The 8,968-nt window shown below is 30.1% G+C and overlaps 1 pseudogene; it reads right to left on the bottom strand.

Annotated features, from left to right (window-relative positions):
• LOC137833141 (uncharacterized) lies at positions 1-3,896 on the bottom strand (annotated as a pseudogene).
• Positions 3,897-8,968: the final 5,072 nt, after the last annotated feature.

The following is an 8,968-nucleotide window of genomic DNA, read 5'->3' as shown; positions in this document are numbered from 1 at the left end:
TCAAACATTTTCGAATATTTCTTTGTAAACCACGTTAGTAGTGAAATTTGTGGCAATACCATTATCATCCAAAATCAATATCTTCAACCCTTTCTTAGATTTTACTCTTGAAAGAGCAACATATAATTGTCCGTGTGTAAAGACTGGACGGGATAGATATAGACCAACTTTATTCAGAGTTTGACCTTGACTTTTATTTATTGTCATGACAAAACACAAAGATATTGGAAATTGCCTTCTTTGAAACATAAATGGCAAACCTGATTCCGAAGGAGTCAAGTTCATTCTCGGAATAAATATTTGATCACCTATATTTTTCCCAGTAATAACTTTGGCACCAATAACATTTTTCTCCAAGTGAGTTACCTGTAGTCTTGTCCCATTGCAAAGTCCATTGGCTTGATCAATATTTCTTAGAAGCATTATTGGAACTCCGACTTTTAATTTAACACAGTGATTGGGAATTCCAGAGCATTTGATCTCATTTAAAAATTCAGTTGTAAACCACTCAGCTTGAGCTTTTTCTTGTTCTTCACATTCACAAGGACTGTCTGAACTTAAATAAGTAACTTCAGATCCTAGTATTAATGATAAAATGAATTCATTCACTTGATCCACACATTCTGTTGTTGGACATAATATTGCACCATCATCAAAAGAACCATCAGATGTCACATTGTTTATGTAGGAGGGATAAACAAACTCAACCAACTACAGTAAAGGTTGTTCAACATCTAAAATTAAATTCTCTTCTGGTATTTCAATCATTCCCTGTCCCAACTCATTTAACTCCATATCTCCATCTCCAATGTGAAGTATCCAATCAGCAAACTCTTTTATTTCTGTTTGACTTTGCATTGATGTGTGACTCTTTAATCTCATATTCTCTGTAAGTTTTAAGATTTTGCAATGTTTCCATAAGTTAGAGTAATTTATTGTTGCCTTCACAATGTCATATTTTGATCCATTTTTTACAACAGGTAATATCTGACGAAAGTCTTTTCCCAATACAATTACTTTACCACCAAAAGGTTTAAGAGCATTTTCTTCACTTTCAGCTCTCATGACATCCCTTAAAGTTCTATCTAGGGCTTCAAAACATAACCTATTAATCATTGGGGCTTCATCCCATATAATTAATTTCGTTTTGATCAACAATTTGGCCCTAAGACTTCCTTGAGGAATATTGCAGGTTGACTCTTCATTTATTACCAAAGGAATGCAAAAGGTAGAATGTGCTGTTTTTCCTCCTGGAAGTAACAAAGAAGCTATACCGCTAGAAGCTATATTTAACACAATCAACCCTTTTGATCTAATACCAGTGGGCAAAGTTTTCCACATGAAAGTTTTTCCAATTCCCCCATAACCATATAAGAAAAAAAAAACCACCAAGGTCTGACAGGACTGCTGTCATTATATTCTCATAGACTTCCACTTGCTCAGGAGTAAGAGTTTGAAAAAGAGAACAATGCATTTCAGGCATTTCTATTTTGTCATAATTCAATTCATCAATAATGAATCTATTTTGATAAATAAAAGAATCTAAATGAATAGGTTCTGGCAGACTTGGAAAATCTTTCAAACACTTACCATTTGAAATTAATAACATTTCTACTTGTAGAAGACAAAGGTTTTGAATTTGAGCATCTTCAATTCTAAGACCTAGGAAAGAAATTATATGTCATACAACAATTATAAATTTAAAAAAAATAAAAAATTATACCTGGTAGGACAAACTCCTTTCTTTTTTGGTATAAAATATCATCTGATAACAACTTCCATGTTTTGTTCCACACTTCATCTGGTCTAGACATAGTATTCATCATTAAAAGGGTAACAAAGAGTCTTCTCAATTGATTTCCTGAAGCAAAGTCACTGCACTCTATAATGGCATCAATAAACTCTTTATCATCTGCCAATAGCCCCATTGCATAGCATGCCTCTTTATATGTTTTGTGAATGAAACCATTAACAGTTTTGATATTATCATAGTTACAACAACCCTTTTGATAATTCAACAATAACCTCAGATAATATAATTCCCCTGACCCTGCAGGAATATATGTTAACCTTCCAATACTAACACCAATTTTCCTTGGCTTCCACTCTCTTCTGTTTGCCATCCAAACAAAATATCTAGGGTATTCACAGTAAGTCAAATTTTTTCCCAGTAGATAAATTTTATTAGCTTCAAACCAAGCTAAAAACATTGTTGTTTTATGTTGATTGAAGTTCAATATTTCATCAATGTCTTCATTGTCTTTAAAGAGAATTGGTTGCTCGTACAATAGTTGAAAAGTTAATCGTTGAATTGGAGGCCAACTATGATGAATATCAAAGGCAAATATTCTCCACACAGCTTCACGTGGAGATATGTATCTACAATCACTGTTTAATTTCATCAATAACTGGGGTCTCTGTAGAGTCTTTATCAGCAGAAGTAATTTTCAAATTGGCTCTATCTGGACCCTTGTTCACATATTTAAATAAATGTTTGATTGAATTTGATTTGTTGCAATATTTTGTGTTAACATGGGCTTGATACCTCAGTAGTAGCAAAGGGCTATATGGCACAACATTTCTATTGTCCAACTTAATTCCATTTTTAAGAATGAATGTTCCATTATCTTGACGTTTATAACATGCATATCCATCCTCATCAATAGTAGTCAACAGTTTAAATTTCTTGGGGTAAAATTTCGAACATCTACCATTAATCATGCAAGGTGAACTTATTCGACTTACCCCGCAAGGGCCATGTATCATGTAGGTTGTCACTGCCTTCAACAATTTAGGATATAAAATTGCATCGGGTAATTCTGCAGAAATGACTCCATCAATATCTGTTCGATTTCTTAACTTATTCTCTCCATCCAACCACAGTAGTATGTGGGCATGAGGTAAACCCCTTTTTTGAAATTCCACAATGTACATACCTAAAAGAATATGAAAAAAAATCTTCAAAATGTAATACATAATAATATAGCAAAGAAACTGTTAAATATAGGTTAATGTGGATTACCTGCATTAACTTTTCCAAAATAGTCATGTTTTTTGAAGTCAATCATCATTTGATATAATTTCATCTTGAAAACTCTACAAACAATGTCTGGCCTATCAACAACAGTTAATCCTTTTGAAGTAAGAAAGTCACGTATTTCTGACCAATTTACGTTGCAGGTAATAGTGATAAATAAATCCGGATATACAAATGTTTTGCAAATGGCCATAGCATCTTGGAAATTTTTGAACATATATCTCATTCCTCCTGTAAAAGATGAAGGTAAAACTATACGCTTTCCAATTGCAGAAGAATTTGTTTCTCCTCGATTCATCGCTTCTTGTACGCCTTGCAAAATATCACAACAAATTGTTTTTTGGTTTAGCCTTATAAACGACAATCTTTGAGCTTCAACCATTGTATATGCATCAACCAAAAATTGTTGAAACAATCGACGTGAATGGACTATATTCCCAAACTCCACATTTCTTTCTTGAATTCTAAATTCAATAAATTCCCTTAATGAAATACGACTTCTCTTACGTTCTCTGTTGTTACTTCCAGAATTCTGTATTGGAATATGTTCTTGATACCCATCCTCTCCAAAGGGGAATATTAATGGATATTGTAATGGAATAAAGGTTGTATGTGTTTTATGGAGTCTATACATTTGTCCTGAATTTTTTTTCACTATGATATCTCGCCCTACATCCATGTTGCTCATATCACCCACAATTAATGCATCTATCTCATCTGTTGTAGGGGTATTGTACACTCTTGGATCTTTGCATCGGTGTCTAAATAACCTCAATGCAAAATCTGAATTTACATCATCATGTACAAAATCTCTTACTCTTCTAAAAGTTTTTGCCAAAACATTGTTGTCATCAATCATCTTGGTAAGATCTTCAATCAAGGATTTGTCAAACTTCACATTTTTCACTTTTGACCTACATGCAATTTTTAAAAATATATCATTAAAAATGATCTTTGAATTAATCCATTAAATAGAAAGTAAGTCATTAAAGTAACTAAATATAACACATACCCAAAGTGAGATAATCTATTTGACACTTCATTTTGAGTGTCATATTGATAGCTGTCGTTTTGCTGTCAAATTAATATGATTCTAGCGTAGACTTGTCTAACACTAGAGAGATGAGAGTATAATTGTGGACAAATGTCCCCAAGTCGTCTCCCAACGAATCCAATAGTAAAATCAGTTGATCAGGGTTTAAAATCTATCTGCAAACAATAAAAGTTAGCAATAACAATAAAGATAAAAAGGGGGTTTGAGATAGTTGTGCAGAAAATATAAAAGAGATTAAAATAGCAAATAAAAAGCGGTTGATCCCAAGTTCTTCCACCATTGAATTCTTCACAGGTTCTCTAAAGATTAATCTTTTCTCAATCCTCCAACAGAGCTAAACCAGATTGAACATGCGCCGATCTGATTCAACTGAAACTCACCAGTAAAGCATGCGTCTACTGGTTTAATCCAAACTCACTTTGTTCCATGCGTATACTCCATGGGAATGCTTGCCTCCTCACTCTTGAATCATGCGCCCAAGAAATTAATTAGAACAATGCGAACTAACTAAGAAACCAAAGTTTAAGACAAGGAAGACTCTCAATCATGCGTTCAAGTACAACCTCTCACAAAAACTAGTTTTCCAGGAGATTAGACAATAAAAACAACTGCTATAGAGAATTAAAAATAGAAACTTTTATTGATCAAAACCTCAGAACTCAATGGGGAATTTACTGCATGTTTGGCCCATTCACAAAGGTAGATGCTTCAGATAATTTACCCTAAAAACACAAAAGTTACCAAAGATAATAGTTAAGGCCCAAATAAACCCAATTATATGAATATTAATTAAAACAATGAATTTATTTATTATTATAGTCCAATAATCTATGATTAAGGCTATTGTGTGTGAATAAATATATGCTCATCAAATATATGTAAAGTTGTGCAAACTTAGGAGATGATCCATTATTGGGGAACAAGCTTCCAATCCTATGATAGTTTTGTCCTTGCAGAATAAATTGAGGAGGGCCATATCCATCATTTATCGAAGAATGAATATTCCCTCCAATTGAAGTAAATGAAAATATACTATTGTAACTTCTAATATTTTGTAGATAGTGTTGACTTCGACTATCTTTCCCATTTAATAAATCTAACAGCAATTTAGGAGGTTCTTGTAAGAAAGGGAGTTGTACTTTTCCCTTTTGACAACAAATAGAAAAATCAACGTTAACTAAGTCTTAGATTTCTGAGATCTTTCTTCATACCAAACCTCGCCCAAGCAGTATTCACATTGAATAGTAGGTTGTCCAAATTCAACAGTAGCTATTTTCAGAAAATAAAGATAGGTGATCTATTAGTTTTCTGATATAAATTGATTTAGTTTGCATGAAGAAGTGAAGAAGTTAGAGTTAAAGATATGCACCTTCATTTTTAGCTTTTGAATATAATTCAGAAGTATAAACTTGACTCGTGTCATCTGAAACAAAAAATAATAAAAGAAAGTGGTTGTTACAAAATTAAAAAAAAAAGAATTATAAATTAACAATTTTTAGTACCATTATTTTCTTCATTTTGGATATCTTCGTCAAAATTCAATCTCTGAGTCACTTATTCAATGATTTCAACACTGTGTGTACCGGACTTGTTATGTAAGTTTAGTGTGTTACTAAATACATACCCTAAACTCCCTGCAACTGAATTACCTAGAGAAAATATGTTCCAAAGCAACAATTAATTAGTACTAAAACATGAGTATGATTTTGAAATTTAATTGACAAAAAAGATCAATGAAAAATAATTTACATTGGTTTCCTGAACTAACCTTGAAATTTAGGGGTAGTACAAATTGTTTGTAAACATGACAATGATTGAGAAGTTGCATCCATCACGTTCAAATGATTCTTAGGGGTCACTGATTGCGAAACACAATGATTTAGGTTAAAAAAGTGTCTTTCATTAAATGAATTTTCATTCAATTTATATTTCTACTACCTCTAGCTTGATCACCCTTTTGCAGCTTTACCAAAATGTGCACAAATACAAAGAAAAAAAATATTTTTTTTAAAAAAATAAAGAAATAAAATTCTAATGTGCTATTGCTAGATATTGTAATCAAATATAACGAATCATGGATCGTAAACTAACCATGAGGAAGTTGAGTGAGGGTAATGTCTCCATGAGTAATTGTTTGCATCGATGACACTGCTTTGGTAGTAGAATTCATCATGTTTAAGTCATTTTTAGGAGTAAGGTTATGAGAAGAAAGGAAATTTGAGCCTGTAATTCCAGATGTCTGAGAAGCAAAATCCTGACTTGATTTAAGAGTACTTTGACCTACAACAAAAACTTTCAATGAGTGATCGAATAAGATAAATAAATTAACATCAGTATATAAGAACTAATAAATTATTTTACATTAAATTTAATCTTTGAACAATGATTTGAAGAACTTTAGCATTTCAGTGTGTTTTAACCATATATATATACGGTAATTATTACTACTTAATGATTTCAGCTGATTTAGAAAAAATATAGTAAAACATAAATTAGTACTATACTTAATAAATCTAATCTGTCTGTATATTTGTAATAATATTATAATTGTAATCAAAACAGTTGAATGATCCATTAGAACTAACCATGAAGTTTCACTGTAAGCCCAAATTCTTCATTACTAACTGTAGTCATTGATGACAATACTTTTGGAATTGAATGCATTGTGTAGAATTCATTGTCAGGAGTCAGTTTTGCACAGATAGAATCATTTATGCTTGTATTTTGAGAAGTTTGACACAAAAATTTCTTACTTGAGTTCACAATAGTTTGACCTACAAAAAAATAAATTAGGCATAAGATTTGACTTTAGTAATATAATTACAAATTTCATTGAATGACATATTGCGAGAGTTAAATGAAATAAAATGTCATTGTTATTACCTCTTGTTTGATCAACCTTTTCTCGCTGATCATAAATGAAGTTTTCTCCCTCTACCCTTGCAGATTTGGCAACATCTGATTAATATAAAAAAAAAATTGATTCCACAAAAAAAGTATATATAAAAATTCAAATGTTTATTGATGTAGTATTAGTTTAAATTGTAATGAATAAAATTTATAATACGTTTTCACTAACCTTGAAGCAATTCTACATTACTAACAGTACTCATTGATGACAATACTTTGGTTGCTGAATGCATTAATTGATTGTTGGGAGTAAACTTCTCATAACAGGGATATTTGTTATCATAATTCGTGATACTGAAGAACCAAGATCTTCACATGAGTTAGGAGTACTTCCACCTACAACAATAAGTCAGAATGAGTGATAAATAAGGTAAAGGGATGACAAATAATGTTAATTATATTTTAAATATAAATTTAAATCTAACTTTATATAAAAAGAAGGTACTTAGGTTTCACTACCTGTTGTTTTAACTTCTTTGCTGCGCAGTTCATATAATATATTTATTCTTTTTCTTCTGTTATATTTTCCATTATCAGCATCGAGAACTAAAATAAATAAAAAATTACAACGAAAATCATATATAAATAGGATAAAGTACTTTTGAAGTAAAGAATATTCTTAAAGTTATACTTACCATTGTTGGAATCAGATATGCATGTTGTGTTTGGATTTTGATTCTCTAGAAAATAAAACCCATGTAAAATAATAATTTGTTAAAAACTATAACATACGATCTATTTTTTTTATATATTTTTACCATAAATTGTGTTGAAAGTTCATTCACTCTTACATCATAACTAATTATTAACTTCTTTTATGAACCTAATTTTTAAATATATATAATAAAAAAATTAGATACCAGTAAAATTAAGTTCATAGAATTATGAGTTAAGTGTATTGCATTTTGATTAACATGTTTCAAAATAAAAATACATGGATAAATTTTGACATTTAGTATTATTAATGATAAAAAAAAGGTAATTATGTTCACTACCTGTTGTTTTGACTTTTCCGCTTCACAATTCATACAATATATTTTTTCTTTTTCTTCTGCCATATTTTCCATTATCAGCTGCGAGAACTAAAAAAGTAAAAAGAAATTACAAAGAAAATCATAAATAAATAACATAGAGTACTTTGAAGTAAACAATATACTTAAAGTTATGCTTACCATTGCTGGATTCAGATATGCATGTTGTGTTTGGATTTTGATTCTCTGAAAAATAAAAATCATTTAAAAAAATAGGTCAAATCATAAACAAACAAAAAATCTATTAAGAACTATAACATACCATTTATTTTTTTATATATATTTTTACCATAAATTGGCCCGAGGGTTGATTATATATACATCATAATAGACTATGAAATTGTTTTCTGAAAATAATTTTGAAATATATATCTATATCTATATCTATATCTATATGTATGTATATATGACACTTAAAACTATAAATATACATTGTAGTTGTTATACCCGATGCATTAGAATTTGTTTGAGAAAGGCTAACAATCCTATTTCTTCTATTAATATTTTGCTTCAGTTGCTCCATAACTATTGAAAGTTGAATGACTGAACTTCAGGAGTATTGTAGTAAGAACAAATATTTTCAGCCATAAAAGTATGTACTGTTTTCAAGAGTAAGTGTGTAAAATATATTGTTCACGGTAGCTTTGTTTGGCGCCAATTTTGACGGTATATGGTCACGCATGGGACTCCCTTTTATGTTATTACTTTGCATAATACAGTTATTAATTAAATATTAAAATATTGAAAAAAGGTGTAATATTTTTATATAATAATCATATCTATTTATATATAATTGTATAATAATGATATTTAATACTTAAAAATGTTAAACCAAAAATTTACCTTTGAAAAGGGATAAAACTTGAACAATTTTTCTTTATTTTGCATAATAAACAATCAAACTTCGAAATGTAATGTTCTTAAAAAATCAAATAA

The sequence above is a fragment of the Phaseolus vulgaris genome, chromosome 6 (assembly GCF_051622355.1).
Source record: "Phaseolus vulgaris cultivar YP4 chromosome 6, ASM5162235v1, whole genome shotgun sequence".
Classification (NCBI taxonomy): Eukaryota; Viridiplantae; Streptophyta; class Magnoliopsida; order Fabales; family Fabaceae; genus Phaseolus; species Phaseolus vulgaris.
Note: the sequence above shows the minus strand (reverse complement) of the source record. Positions and strands in the feature narration are given on the sequence as shown.